Source organism: Lepidothrix coronata, unplaced genomic scaffold (assembly GCF_001604755.1).
Source record: "Lepidothrix coronata isolate B3197 unplaced genomic scaffold, Lepidothrix_coronata-1.0 Scaffold31, whole genome shotgun sequence".
NCBI lineage: Eukaryota > Metazoa > Chordata > Aves > Passeriformes > Pipridae > Lepidothrix > Lepidothrix coronata.
In genome coordinates, this window is record NW_016690211.1 from 6468859 (window position 1) to 6484100 (window position 15242).

At 43.2% G+C, this 15242-nt stretch overlaps 1 long non-coding RNA gene across 1 annotated transcript in view; it reads left to right on the forward strand.

The window, feature by feature from the left end:
• Nucleotides 1-11985: 11985 nt before the first annotated feature.
• Nucleotides 11986-15242, forward strand: part of LOC108495431 — a 43133-nt gene continuing 39876 nt past the window's right edge. Inside the window, exon 1 of the long non-coding RNA XR_001874118.1 lies at nt 11986-12496. This is a non-coding gene — a long non-coding RNA (uncharacterized LOC108495431). The remainder of the gene's footprint in view (nt 12497-15242) is intronic.

Here is a 15242-nt window from a genome sequence, read left to right on the forward strand (position 1 = left end):
TAAATGTGTGGCTGTGGTTTGTTGTTATTTGTTTGTTTTGTTTGCTTTTTCTTTTTTTCCCCTGCAACTCCACTAGACCCAGCAATAGTTTCCAAACAAGCAAAAGCCGTTTCTGCTGCTCTCATGGGGAGTGTGCTAACCCAGACAGAACCCCTCAGGAAGGATGCAGCTGTTCAGGTCACCGGCTGCAGTGTCTGAGCCTGGTGTCAGTACCAGAGGACAGTGTGAGAGATGCCTGCAACGATGTGAGCAGGTGAATGATTTGCTGTGCCTAGTGGCAGAGCTCAAGGAAGAATTGGAGAGGCTAAGAACTATTAGAGAGAGTGAAAGGGAAATAGACTGGTGGAGTCATACCCTTTTGACCCCAAAAGAAGGGTCCAGCAGGAGATGGTGAAGCCTTGCCCCTCCTGCCATCAGGCAGATGGAGCAAACCAAGTAGATAGGGAGGAATGGAAACAGGTCCCTGATCAGAGAGGTAAAGGAATCCCCTCCTGACCCCCATCAGCTCCCACGGTGCCCTTAAAGTACAGGTATGAGGCCCTGGACCCAGAGAGTCAGGCAGAGGGCAGTCAAGAAGAGGATCTGTCTGGAGGGTCTCCCGGTTGCACCCCATCTACCTGACGGATTACAACCACAGCTATAAAGAAATAAAGAAGGGTAGTTGTAGTTGGTGACTCCCTTCTGAGGGGAACTGAAGCCCCTATATGCCAACTGGACCCATCCCACAGGGAAGTCTGCTGCCTTCTCAAAGCCTGGGTGAGGGATATTAGTAGGAGACTCCCTGAGCTAATCCAGCCCTCTGATTATTATCCACTGCTGGTGGTCCAGGCTGGCAGTAATGACATTAGTGAAAGAGGAACCAGGCTAATTAAAAAGGACTTCAAGGAGCTGGGTTGATTAGTTAATGGGACAGGAGCACAGGTGGTGTTCTCCTCAGTTCCTGCAGTAGCAAGGATGAATGAGGAGAGGAGTAGGAAAATCCATTTTATCAATAGATGGCTAAAGGAATTGGTGCCACTGGCAGAATTTTGTTTTTTTTTCAATCATGGGGCAAATTCTATGTTACCAAGCCTGCTAGAGTCAGATGCACTTCATCTATCTGGCAAGGGCAAAAGGACTCTAGCCTGTAAGTTGTTGGGGCTGATCAGGAGGGCTTTAAACTAGGTTTGAAGGGGGAAGGGGTTGAAACCAAGCTCTTCAGAGATGAGCTTAAGGGTGGAAAGCCAGAGTTAGAAGTGAAATCAGCAGCCCAGCTGAAGTGCATGAACACCAATGCACACAGCAGGGGTAACAAACAAGAGGAGCTGGAAGCCATCGTGCAGCAGGAAAGCTATGATGTAGTCGCCATCACAGAAACGTGGTGGGATGACTCACATGACTGGAGCGCTGCCATGGACGGCTACAAGCACTTTAGAAGGAACAGGCAAGGTAGGAGAGGTGGAGGGGTGGCTCTATATGTTAGAGAGTCTCTTGACTGTAGAACTTTAAGTCAGTAATGATAAGGTTGAGTGTCTGTGGATCAGAATCAGGGGAAGGCCAACAAGGCTGACATCCTGGTGGGAGTCTGTTATAGACCACCCAACCAGGATGATGAGGGTGATGAATTATTCTACAGGCAGCTGGCGGATGTCTCAAAATTGCCAGCCCTTGTTCTTGTGGGTGGCTTTAACCTGCTGGATGTCTGCTGGAAACTCAACAGCAGAGAAGAGGCAGTCTAGGAGAATCCTCGAGTGTATAGAGGATAATTTCTTGCTCCAGCTGGTAAATGAGCCTACCAGGGGTGGGGCCCCGCTACATCTGCTGTTCACAGAGAGGGGCTGGTGGGAGATGTGGTGATCGGAGGCTGTCTGGGGCACAGTGACCATGAAATAATAGAGTTTTCAATACTCAGGGATGCAAAGAGGGCCATCAATAAAACTGCTACCCTGGATTTCCTCAGGGCAGATTTTGACCTACTCAGAAGACTGGTTCATAGGGTACCTTGGGAAACAGCCCTTGAAAACAAAGGGGTCCAGGAGGGACGGTCATGCTTCAAGGAGGAAGTCTTGAACGCACAGGAGCAGGCTGTCCCAGTGTACTGAAAGGTGAGCCGACAGGAAGGACAGCCAGCCTGGCTGAACAGAGAGATTTTAAAGGAAATTAGGGGAAAAAAGAGAGGTAACTGACTATGGAAAAAAGTGCTGGCTACTCAGGAAGAGTTTAGGAATATAATTAGGTCATGTATAAAGAAAATCAGAGAGAAAAAGGCACACTTTGAACTCAATCTAGCCACTTCTGTTAGGGATAACAAGATGTCCTTCTACAAATACATCAATAGTAAAAGGAGGGGCAAGGAAAACCTCCATTCTTTGTTGGACATGGCAGGGAACATAGTCACCAAAGATGAGGAAAAGGCTGAGGTATTTAACACTTTCTTTGCCTCAGTTTTCAACACTAAGACAGGTTCTCCTCAGGACAACTGGCTTCTGGAGCTGGTAGACAGAGACAGCAAGCCAAATAGCCCCCCTGTAATCCAGGAGAAAACAGTTAGCAACCTGCTGAGCCACCTGGATCCTCACAAGTCTATGAGACCAGATGGGATCCACCCAAGGGTGATGAGGGAGCTGGTGGAAGAGCTCGCCAAGCCGCTCTCCATCATTTAGCAACAGTCCTGGCTCACTGGGGAGGTTCCAGATGATTGGAAGTCGGCAAATGTCATGCAGATCCACAAAAAGGGCTGCAAGGAGGACTTGGGAAACTGCAGGTCTGTCAGCTTGACCTCAATGGAGCAGTCACATGCTGTGCTGTGCAATCACACAGCATGTACAGGATGGAAGGGATCAGACCCAGCCAGCACGGGTTTAGGAAGGGCAGGTCCTGTCTGACCAACCTGATCTCCTTTTATGAGCAGGTGACCCGCCTGGGGGATGAGGGGCAGGCTGTGGATGTGGTCTGTCTGGACTTCAGCAAAGCCTTTGACACCGTCTCCCACAGCATGCTCCTGGAAAAGCTGGCAGCCCATGGCTTGGACAGGGGCACTCTGTGCTGGGTTAGGAACTGGCTGGAGGGCCAGGCCCAGAGAATGGTGGTGAACAGTGCTGCATCCAGTTGGCAGCCGGTCACTAGTGGTGTCCCCCAGGGATCAGTGCTGGGCCCAGTTCTGTTTAATATCTTCACTGAAGATCTAGATGAGGGGATTGAGTGTACCATTAGCAAATTTGCAGACAACACCATGTTAGGGGGGAGTGTTGATCTGCTGGAAGGCAGGAGGGCTCTGCAGAGGGACCTGGACAGACTGGAGAGATGGTCTGATTCCAATGGGATGAGGTTCAACAAGGCCAAGTGCCAGGTCCTGCACTTTGGCCACAACAACCCCATGCAGAGCTACAGGCTGGGCACAGAGTGGCTGGAGAGCAGCCAGGCAGAGAGGGAGCTGGGAGTTTGGATTGACAGGAAGCTGAACATGAGCCAGCAGTGTGCCCAGGTGGCCAAGAAGGCCAATGGCATCCTGGCCTCTATCAGGAACAGTGTGGCCAGCAGGACCAGGGAAGTGATTCTTGCCCTGTACTCAGCACTGGTGAGGCCACACCTCGAATGCTGTGTCCAGTTCCGGGCCCCTCAGTTCAGGAAGGATATTGAGGTGCTGGAGCAGGTCCAGAGAAGAGCAACGAGGCTGGTGAAGGGACTGGAGCACAGGTCCTACAAGGAGAGGCTGAGGGAGCTGGGGTTGTTTATCCTGGAGGAGGGTCAGGGGAGACCTCATCGCTCTCTACAACTCCCTGAAAGGAGGCTGTAGCCAGGTGAGGGTTGGTCTCTTCTCCCAGGCAACCAGCAGTAGGACAATAGGCATGATCTTAAGCTGTGCCAGGGGAGCTTTAGGTTGGAAATTACGAAGAAATTTTTTACAGAGAGAGTAATCCGGCATTGGAATGGGCTGCCCAGGGAGGTGATGGATTCACTGTCCCTGGAGGTGTTTAATATGAGACTGGATGTGGCACTTAGTGCCATGGTCTAGTAACCACAGTGGTGTTAGATCAAGGGTTGGACTTGGTGATCTCAGAGGTCTTTTCCAACCCAGTTGATTCTATGATTCTATTCTATGATTCTTTTTATATGACCTAGATTGTGTTTTTTATGGTTGATTGCCTATGGTAATTCTAACTCAGGAAAACCTTTTTCCAAAGTCCTATTTATTCAAACAGAGTTGAAATCAAAGCCTCGTTCTGTAACTCACATAGCATTTTTTTCTTTGTTGTTGAAGGAATAAGCCTATTTGAGTGAGATTTTAAAAAAGCTATTTTCTGTTTCATTTGAAAGGCTGCTCTATGCCTCTAGAAATTCAGAAAAAAATACCTTGTCTAAAAGGGTTTAATTTGGATTTTTTTAAATTTTATTCTGAGAATGGCTTCATTGCCTTTTAAATTGAAACAAAAATGACCAAAAAGTGAGAAAGAAAACATGTAAAGACTGCTTTAATCTGGAAGCCACTGTAAAGAGAAGGAAGAGAAACTGTGTATGGAAAGTGAGAGGTAGCGGCTGAGGAAATGTGAAATCAGTACCAAATACAGGGCTACAACTTGATAGATCCTTACTAGATAAGAGTAGTGGGGTGAGGTTTCTTTTTATTTCCTATTTTTTCCCATTGCAGGGTGGAGAATGAGATTAGTCACTCGTGAGTAATTTTTTAAAGCACCTCTCCTTTTTTTTTCTCCTTCACAAATTTTTTGCAGCCAAAATGAAAGTAGAATTAATCTAGCCACTGGAAGAACTGCAGTAAATTTCTGTTCTTTCACATTTTGAAATGACTGTGTATTTGGAGATGTTATACATAACTGTTAGACTATATGGTGTGCAAAGGTTACCATTAAATGGGAAAAATTCTTGCTGCCATTGACTCTTATTGAAATGATTTCAGCAGAGAAATGGGAGGAATCAGGAGGAACATCTGTTCTAGAAGTTATGGATCTGAGGTAAGGAACAAGGTTGTGGTTTTACAGCAGCTTGGGGGGTGCCAGCAATTCAATATCCAATATTTATTTGTACTAACCTGTGTGTTTCCGGGTGCCTGACAGCTAGACAGGATCTGAAACAGATCAACTGCATTGCCATTGCATTAGCAAGTGTGGATAAGGCAGTCTGTGCTGGCTGTTTGCTGGCATGGGAATAGAGGTAGTATCTGACCTGGCAAGGTATTTGGGAGGAAAAGTTACCCCTCTAAATGTTTTGGAACAACTTTGCATTGACAAAAGTGGTTTTGCACCAATTCAGAAACTTCCATCATGCAGCTGCAATTTGTTTTTGAGCTGTGATTACAGATGATGTTCTGTATCTACAGATGATGTCAGAGATGCCAATATGAGGCTTCCATGTGTCTGCATTTCAAGCTATTGATATGGAAGTACTGAGCAGGGTAAGTGGCCTCATGTGGAGCTGCTGGTAGCAAGGAAGCTCCTTAGATACTGTTTGTGCTCTGGATACCAGAGGCTTGCACCTCCTGGACTGCTGGGGTTTCCCAGATGAAAAAAAAGGCTGCACATATGTGGGTCCTCCCTTGCAGACCGGTGAGGGCAGAGCACAGGATGCCCTTGGAGACCAGCCCTTGCCTGGCTGTGAACAGCTCACAGAGGCTGCATGCACCCTCCATACAGGGGAGGGGAACATTAAAGAATATGAAACTGTTTTGTTTGGGGATTGGTGAAGGAGTGGCCTACATGGCATTTGGTCTCCTAAGACAGTACAGGTAAAGTGAGTTTTAAAATGAACCTGCTATTGTCTCATGAAGTAATTGCATCTGTGAAGGTGTGTTCAGATCCGTATCTGGCTTATTAGATCAATAAAAAACCTGTGTGGTGTTGTGCATTGTACTAGATAGCTTTTTGCATCTCACAGAAAGGCATCAGTACTTAGGACAGATTTTGCAGAAATAGTGCAAGTGCTTATTACCTAAAAGATTGTAAATCTTACTCCATACACATAACATGTAGTAATGTCAACTTCTATAATTCTTTCCTGTTTGTGCTGTGCAACTCCTAATACATTTTGAGTATATTATGTCTGTAGTTCTAGTAGCAGGTGTGTACCTGGATAGCTGTAATAAAATTCTTACTGTGATCCATTGAACTTAAACTTTCTTACAGTTTTACCTGCATTGATCGTTAGTAGCAAAGAAAGACACAATGAATGTAAATATCTCCCTCAAAGAGGCTCTCTTTGCTTGAAGAGACTTGGTTTGGGTCCATGCTAATGCCAACCACAAGTCCTAATTGCATCCCTACTCGCCAGCAGCTTTCACTTCATAGCTTTAGTAGAGCAATTATTCTCATTTACTTGTGGAAAAGACATTTTTCCAATGAATTATGACCTAAGTTCAAAGTTTGGTTTCCACAAGTATTTATGCAAACAAAACCCCTTTATTCTTTTTTTGATTGAATGGACCTAAAAGATTGCTCAGGAATGAAAGGCTTGGATGATCATATCACTGAATGGTGTTTCTTTGGCAACTGTACATTTGAAGGATGAAGGAAAGTCTTTTCTGACAGACTTGTTGGCTGTTTCAAGACCTGACTACCACTAGACTCACTACTTTGGGATCTTAGGTGAGAAAGGAGATGAGATGGCTTCACAGTGCTTGCATCATGATTTCTTCACACTGCCAAATTCAACTGCAAAAACCATTGCTATCCATTAGGTGCACATCTTGTGAAAGCCATGGACATGAAAAGACAGGATAATAAAAAGAGTATGCATGGCAAATCCAAACTTAGTGTTGAATTTTTGTGAACTTGTTTGCATTCACTTTTTATTTTCACAGCTGAATTAACCACAGTGGAGTCTGTTTGTGTTTAAATTAAAAGAGAATCCTCATTTGTTGACACAGTGGTTTTTTTTCTTTATTAGTTTGCTCAATTTAAGGGGCCCCTGGTGGTCTAGTGGTTAGGGTGCAGGACTCTCACCGCTGTGACCCGGGTTCGATTCCCAGACCCCCGGGCAGATGGAGCTCGTTAGCCCTGTAAGGCAATCCATCTAAGAGAAGGTCATTCTAAACAAACCTACGTCCTGAGACCCTCACTGCCACTGTCCAAGCTCGCTCGGCCCCGGCAGATGAACCTCAGGATTAAAGGGTGGGCTCAGTTCAGCGCACACTGGGTCTCACCTAAAAAATCCACTGCGCAGGCTCGAAGGGTTAATGACCTTTCCCAAATCTTCGCTCGCGAAGACTGGCCATTATTATTATTATAGTTTGCTCAATTTACAAGGTTCCAATGAGTCAACATTTGTGAAGAAAATATGAAAATCATGCATGATTTTTCCTTTTCTTTTATGTCTTGTGGTTTTTGTATTTTTGCTTTGCTTGGAAAGAATCAGGATGATGTATTCAGGTCATAAAGAGGTAGAAAACTGTTTTAAAATTTATTGGCAGTGAATGAGGATATCTGAAGAATATCTGTTAGAAAATTATTTCTTTATCCTTTTTTTAAATAGGCTGTTCTGGACAAATTAGGACTAGAATCTTGAAAATTCTTGTCTTTGCTTGACTGGTGAAAAATATTTTTTATAGTTATGAGGAAGTCATGTATCTCTTAGTAACAGTTGAGCTAGTGTATAGTGGAAGTCTGAATGCATACTAAAGTTTGGAAAAGACAAGTGTAATGTCCTATGTAACTTATAACTCTATGGTCTTGCAAGGAAAGAATATCCTTTACAAGGAGAGAAAAGAGGAAGTATGGATGGTCAATGATAAAGAGATTAAAGGACACAGAATGTATTTAATGGAATTCAGCATGATATTGAAAAAAAGAAATGGTTTACCATGATTCAGACAAAAAAAATCTAATTTGACTCTGCTTCATTAAAATGCATGAAAATGCAATGACAGTGTTAGTACTGCATAATACTTTAATTTAAAGCTAAAACAGTATGGTATTACGTGAATTAAAAGTATTACATGAAATAAAAGTTGGACCAAAAAGGGTACCTCACCAAGTGGAATTATTTCTAGCATGTTCCATATCCTACATTATAACCAAGCTATAAACTATTCTGTGTTTTCATCTGTGTTCTAGGTGCAAATACTCTCATGTAGTAAATAGCAGTGGTTTTATGTAATGAAGACTGGCAGTTTTAATCAATGATGAGGACATTGAAGCTGGAGGGAGGAATCAGACCGCCTCAGTATAAGAAGCCTATTTACACTTTGCTAATACAAACTTCCCTGTTCAGAAACAGGCAATGAAGGCAGCCCCTTGGATAGAAAATCCAAAGTGGTGAGTCTGGAAAGGCTATAGGGGCCGGTCTGTTACTTTCCATGCCCTCTCACCACAGTCCTGGGATAAGAGAGGCTGATACTGTCATCAAAAGTTCAGTGAGTACAAGGAGGGAAGGAAGAAAGGACACTACTGCTTCAATATGGTATGCAACTCCAGAATCCACCTAAAATGCAGAACAAATTTAAGGACAATGATGACAACAGCTACAGAAATCATTGGAGGGCTGGAGGGACAGCCTGTCAGTGACAAAATAACTCAATCTATTTAACAAAAGAGGGCTGAGACGTAGTTTATATAAATTTTACAAGTATCTTCAAGTAATTTTTATTTGCCTCTATGTGACATGGTTTTTTTCATGGAAAGCAAATTGCAATAGAGTAAATGAAGAAGATGAGAATGGAAAGCTTCATTCCTTTAAAACAATAGTGTTCATTTTTACAGGAGGTAAGCTTCAGCTAGGAAAGTTACACTTTAATCAGATGTCTGGTTAAATAGAGGGTAATTGAATGAAAATTGAATGAAAATTGAATGAAAGATGTCTGGTTAAATAGAGGGTAATTGAATGAAAATTTATGGTTAGTGATTTTTAAATGAGCAATCTAGATCTTTGAGTGTGGTTTACTGGTCTTCTCTTTTGTAAATCTAAAAAATGGAAGGAAAAAGATGGATAACACTATTGCATTTTATATTCTCCTTGACTGAGGCTGAAATGTGCTGTGGACAGCAGGCTCTGAATACAACTGCTACCTTGGCTTTCTTTCAAATACTACTAATATATGACTACATAAAGCTCATCTAGGTACCAACCTGAATTTCCTATTCCTTCAAGCCACATAAAAAATTAACCTCTGACTGACTGTTAACCAATTTGCAATAAAGTCAAGTGAAACAAGTCCTGAAATGGAAGACACTTGAGCCTGTTGCTTTCTGGCTTATGTTGAAGAATAAGCAGAGATGCCTTGGGTAATTTTCTGTTTTCTTTCACCAGCAGAAATCTTCTTCCTCGTGCATTTGTTGTTGCCATGCTTTAGAGGGTGCTCTCCATGCTGAGACTCTGTCCTGGTTCCTCTCTCTACTGCACCAGCTGCTTGGGGACAGGTCGTGGGCCCCAAGGTCCATGGGGAGCAAAGATGTTATCTAATGCCTCAGAACTGATGGGACAAAGGCAGTCACCAGCAATGCCCTCCCTTTCCTGTGTGTCCACATTATCCCAGGAATTGGCTTCCCCAACTGCTTTGCCAGATAGCCTGGTAATCTGCCTAGGAGAGGTAGAATGAATTGTGAAGAGGCCACTGGGTTAATGTAGGGTGAATGCCAAGATGGTGTTACCTGCTGTGTTGGGAAATGCAGAGGGTGAGTGAGAAGTGAGGCTGTAAGAGGACGAGCAGAAGTGAAGCAACGGATGCTTAGAGGAACCTAGAACAGACCACTTCAGTATGGCCTTTGAGGCCAAGCTAATTAAGCCTGCTGAGACAGATGAAATACAAAGACTGGATATATTAGCTTGGGCTTGGTGTAATGATAATGTGGTTACATTACTCTTTTCAGGCTGGGAGCAGGGGCAGAGCTGGCCTACATCTGCCACAGTTTGTGTTGTAAACATGCCCAATCCAAACCCAAGCACAGGTGCATGTGCTTGGCCATCTTTGTGATGAGAGATCAGCAGCTGGGCACTGCTCAGAATTCATCATTTCCCATGTCCTGAGCCAGCATGTCCATGGGAATGTGCTTTCAACCCATATTTTATGGATAAAGGGTTTTATGCCCAAATGACTGAGAGCTTTGGGCAACACTGAGAGCTTTGGTACAGCAAAATAAACTGTACCAAATCTTCAAAGTATTCTGCAATCAGGGATTGATCAAGATTATAGCCTAGCTGATGCATTGCTCATCTCTGTGCTGTTCTACGTGTTCTGTATTCAGCAAGGATGGGCACCCACATTAAAGGCTATTCTGTGTTAAATCTGAAGCCCTGTCCTACAGAAAACATTTGGTAAGTGGATTTCTTGCACGCTCTCAGAAGGACCGTAAGATCTGCAGGCTTTTGGCGAAAGTCCCAAAAATGAATGCAGAGGTCATGTTTTATGTCAGGATTGACAGCTCACATCACACAACAAAACTTGATTTCTTCATGTTTTTCTCTCACAGACAACTAATTTTGTGGTAGAAAGGTCTGGAATATCATACTGAAACCTGTTCTGCCTGTCAGCTGAGCTGCTCAGTCTCTGATTGCTATATATCAGAGAATATAATAGCAGCCACTCCCACATAAAATAAACTCTGTTTATTGTCTATCAGAATAGCATTTAAACCCAATAACATAATCTATTGTGAGGCACAAGGATTTCTATGGTCTAGTTCTGCATCTCTTCTTTTGACAGTTGATTTCAGTGTACTCGTGCTGGTGCAAATAAGATCAGATCTTTAGTGTAGAATGATTTGAAATGATGCAGGTTGTTCTTATATTTTTGCTCTTTGGCTGAGCTCTGTCTTTAGATGTGGGCTCTGCTGCAAAGATGAGGCTGTGTCTGCACATGTTTTTATAACTAGGTTGTTTTGTGATACTGGCAGTCTTAAAATAGCTGAGCAATATGATATCCTCTCACATTCTTTTCTGAAGCTGATGCATATGTAGTGGGATCACATATTTTTTTATATAATTTATCAGCAAAGCAGGGAAACTGTCTGAAAATAATCTCAAGTACACCTCCACCCACACAAAAAAACCCAAAACCCAACAAAACCCCCCCACACCAAAACCCAATACAACAACAACAAAACACAAACCCACAACAAAACAACACAAAAACAACAACAAAAAACCCCACTCTGAAAAATAGGGACGTTCCATGGAAAAAAAGTCAGTTCTGAAAAAAAACCTGAAAACCTCACCTCACCTGATTTTCTTTTCCCCACTGGAAATATTAAACCAGGAATTCCCAGCTCCATTTCGCCTGGATGATGAGGGTACCCAGATCTCTCAGATGTGGGCAGGTCTCCATTGCTGATACCTAGTAACACACCACTTGGCCCACGGTGCCAAATAGTGCAAGCTGCCACCCTTCATTTCCATGCTAAGACAATTTACTCTGGTTTATGGCATGAAAATTTTCTTCATCAAATGTCTCAGTGAAAATGGCTACTTTTCTCCTCATTTATGGGGAGATATGTTATTTTCTAGAGAGCTGTCTGTAACTTGGTGAACTGCACAGCTCTAACAGATGTCTTTTACTCCTTGACAGCTGTGATTCTCACAACTGCTCCCCTAGATTTGGTCTCAACATGAAAGTGGAAAATACTCTTCAAGGCAGGGTTTTTGTGTTCTTGCTCTAAAGCACTTTTTGCAAAACCTTGCTTAAAAAGTAATGTTTTGGTTTGGTATACTAGGTGTAAAATGTTTGGGTAAACAGAGATATTCTTTTTTCATACTATTCCTGCTGCCCACGAAGCACAACTGAGTTTATCCCCACATGTAGACAATTTCAGACTACCAGGATATTTTAGTTATGACATATGAATATATTCAATGATTGATTGTTTCACAGGCATTGAGTAACTGATTCAGTTACTGCTAGAAATGAGCAGAGGCAACAAAGGACATATGAAGTCTTTTGGCTATTAGCAGTAGCTACCTTTGGATGATCCTCTGTTTGCTTATTGTAAAAAGTCTACTCTTTCTGATAACTTCATCTGGTAGTATCTGTCCTCAGAACTTGCTGTGAATATGGTGCTCAGTGTGCAAGAACCGTCCGTGAATCATTGGCCTGTGGCCGGCCTTTGGCAGCCGAGACACAAGAACAGGCTATGGGAATAGGAACTTTCCAAGATAAAAGGGAACAAGACTAGTTACAATAGAGCTCGAGGGCCAGGCATGCTGCCAACTGCCCAGTCAAGGAGAGATAGAGGTCATGAAGACTATGATAGGAGGAAGTAACAACCCTGGAAGAGAGTAGCGACCCCCAGAGTGCTCCTGGCACAGGCATGCTCCAGTCCATCATCATGCTGCAAAAGTGCAGACGTGAAAATTTGGGAATCCCTCCTTCTGGCGTGTGATGGCCACATACATCAGAATGAGACTGCAAACTCCCCAGATAAAATGCCTGAGCCTGTGTGCTGGGATGAGGCACTCAGAACACTGAGGACCATGTTGCTTCTGCGGGGTTGCCTGCTAAGTGTTTTGCCTACCGAACCTCATCATGACCAGACTTGGAGCTGGACTCCTTGCCTTCCAAACACTTCTTCTGGGATTGGTATGTACCTTCTCAGCTTTGCACTGCTTTAGCTGGACATATCTGTAACTAATAGTAGCAGTTGCTTAATAAACTAGTATTTTCTTTGAACCTACCTGTGGGTGTGCCACTTTTCTTTATCCTGGAATTCTCAAACCCTAGAACACTCAGATATACTTAAAAATCACATTTTTTTCAAACTTGTCAGAAGAAAACACTGGACAGGTGTCTTAAAAAAAGGAGAGAGAGGAGTGATAGAAAAAGTCACATTGTGTTGTCTTTGCTTATACAGCAGAGCCTGTATAAATACTTAATTGAAGTTCCCCTTCTATGTTTTTGGGTAAAGAAAAAGTTGCAGGCAGCATAAGAGGAAAAGTATTTGCCTTTGTCCTGGCACTCTGGACATATAACAGTAGCACAGTGTTAGAGCAATCATAGTACCTGCACCAGAGACTAGGTTTGCAAAAAAGTTTTGAGGGGCAGAACACCATATGTCCCCTCACATATCCTGTGAAGAATCAGCTGTACATAGAATTATACTGGTTTTATACCAAGTCTTTTATCATGCTTCAAAGTCAAAAGTTGCCAGTAAGATACAGTAAAATATCAGTGTCCTTCCTTAATAATTGTATAACGTTGTCATCACACATGTGGAATGAGATTTACTTCCAATTTAGTGTGGCTTTTGCTGGACAAGTTGTAAGTAATAAGCAGTTAAAAATCCTCCATGAAAGAGCAATTTATCTGTAGGGAGTGTGCGATCAGCATGCCATCATGAACTACTTGCTTGCATTGACTGCCAGCAAGGCAAATAACCAGGTATGCCATCTATCAAAGCAAAGACATAAACCTGGAATGGAAATTTTATTACTTGAAAGGATGAGGGGGATAAAAGACTCTCAAGAAAAATGTGTGATGTAAAATTGAGAGACAGTTTACTGCTAAGAGTCGGTAGGGTCTTTAGGAAATATTACAGAGAACATAGAAACTGAAAAGAACATTACTTTTATCTGAGGGCCTGATGGGCAATTTCAAACAAGGTTTCATTTTCTTTGAAGACTTATGGTACATTTAAAGAGTAATTGGAGACCGAGATGCACAGAAGCTTGGGTCTGTCTGTGATTAAGCAACAGCTGGGCCAAAGGAATGGCTTTTTCTAGAAGTCTGAAGGTAAACACAAAAGGCTTCTGAGAAGCCATTGGCACCCCAAGTACCACAAACCTGGAGTGGAGAATTACGGCAGGCTTTGTTTATCTTTGTTGCGGGTAATGGAAGAATGCTTTATAGACTATTTCTTAGCACTTTGCATGTAAAATAAAACATGAACAGGAAAAGTAACAGGGGTGGGACCTGGGTTATAGAGTTCATTCATCCTTAGCATCTATTTTGTGCTTCACCAGAAATAACACAGGAATAAAAATTCCTTTTGTGCTCTCCACCTGCTGAAGTGCAGGAGCTTGCCAGGTTACTTCCCTTTTGAGGAGCAACTGAGGGCATGATGTTGGTCTGTGTATTTGGTGTAATCCATTCTTACTACTTTGTTTTCTAAGAAATGGTATTTCCTTGATGTATTTGCTGCAGAGTAATTACAGAAAATTCACAACACACTTATTTTCAAAGACCAAATGAATAGCATGAATGTTAAGAAAAGGACTTTCTTACTCTAGTGGTGTGAGGTGTTGACATCACTACAATATCATATCAATATGATATCAAGGCCATATTAATATAAAAGCAACATCATCTTAGTTCTTGTGCACTGCTGTTCCTTAATCTAAATATGCTGCTTGGCCCTGTTTTGCTTTGACTGTGCACAGCATATTTCTCTGTGAGTGACGTTCCCCAAAGGAGCTCACTGCAGTCTGGTAAAACTGGAGGCTGATTACTTCATCCTCTAATTCAGATATTTCCCAACAAGTGCTGCTGTCTCATAAGCATGCAAGAGAGAGACACAAAGGGCAGGGAGACTGTCATGGTTTGAGAGCCCCAAAATCCAATTCCCTAGTCATAACCCCCTCCCACATCTCAACCCAGTGTGAGATGGGTTTCCAGACACCACACAAGACTTAAAATGGGGGGAAAGGGAATATATTACAATGACTGTACAAATAAATACTACAATACATTATATACAATCTTAGCTATCTCTACCATGACATAAAAGTATTTACAATGGATCAAATCTCTTCTCCCCTCCAAATAAAAGTCCAGGAGGGAAGAAGGAAATGACCTTTTCCACTTTCAGAGCAGCATTCTCTTCAGAGTAGCAGTCTATCTCTCTTCCATGCAGCAGCTGTAGCTGGATCTCTGCCAGTATACATGAGGGGGTATCCAAGCCCTTGTGGCCCATCGTCTAAAGGGAGGGTCTTCTCTTCCGTGGGCTGCGTTTCCCAGGACAAGGGCGCTTCACCACGTCATATCACAAAGCGCAGGGGTCTTCGTGATGATCCTTATCTTCAGGGGATTCAAGTTCCCTACAGAGCTCTTAGGTTCTGATCTCAGGCTGCTAGCTTATCTTAGCAGCAGCGGCGAGGGGGGCCAAGGTCATTCCCTCTGCATTCTTTCTCCGTCCCAATCCAGCTTTCCAGGATGCTTTGAGCTTCTCAGCTCCTCTCTGCAGTGCATGCTGCACTTCACCTAAGTAAGGGGTCTCCAAGGAGTTTGGGGGGTTTTTGGTTTCAGTTCTTATCCAAACTCTGTCTCTTTGCTGCTGGCTCGCTCTCTCTCTCTCTCCCTCTCTCTCTCTCTCTCTCTCTCTCTCTCTCTC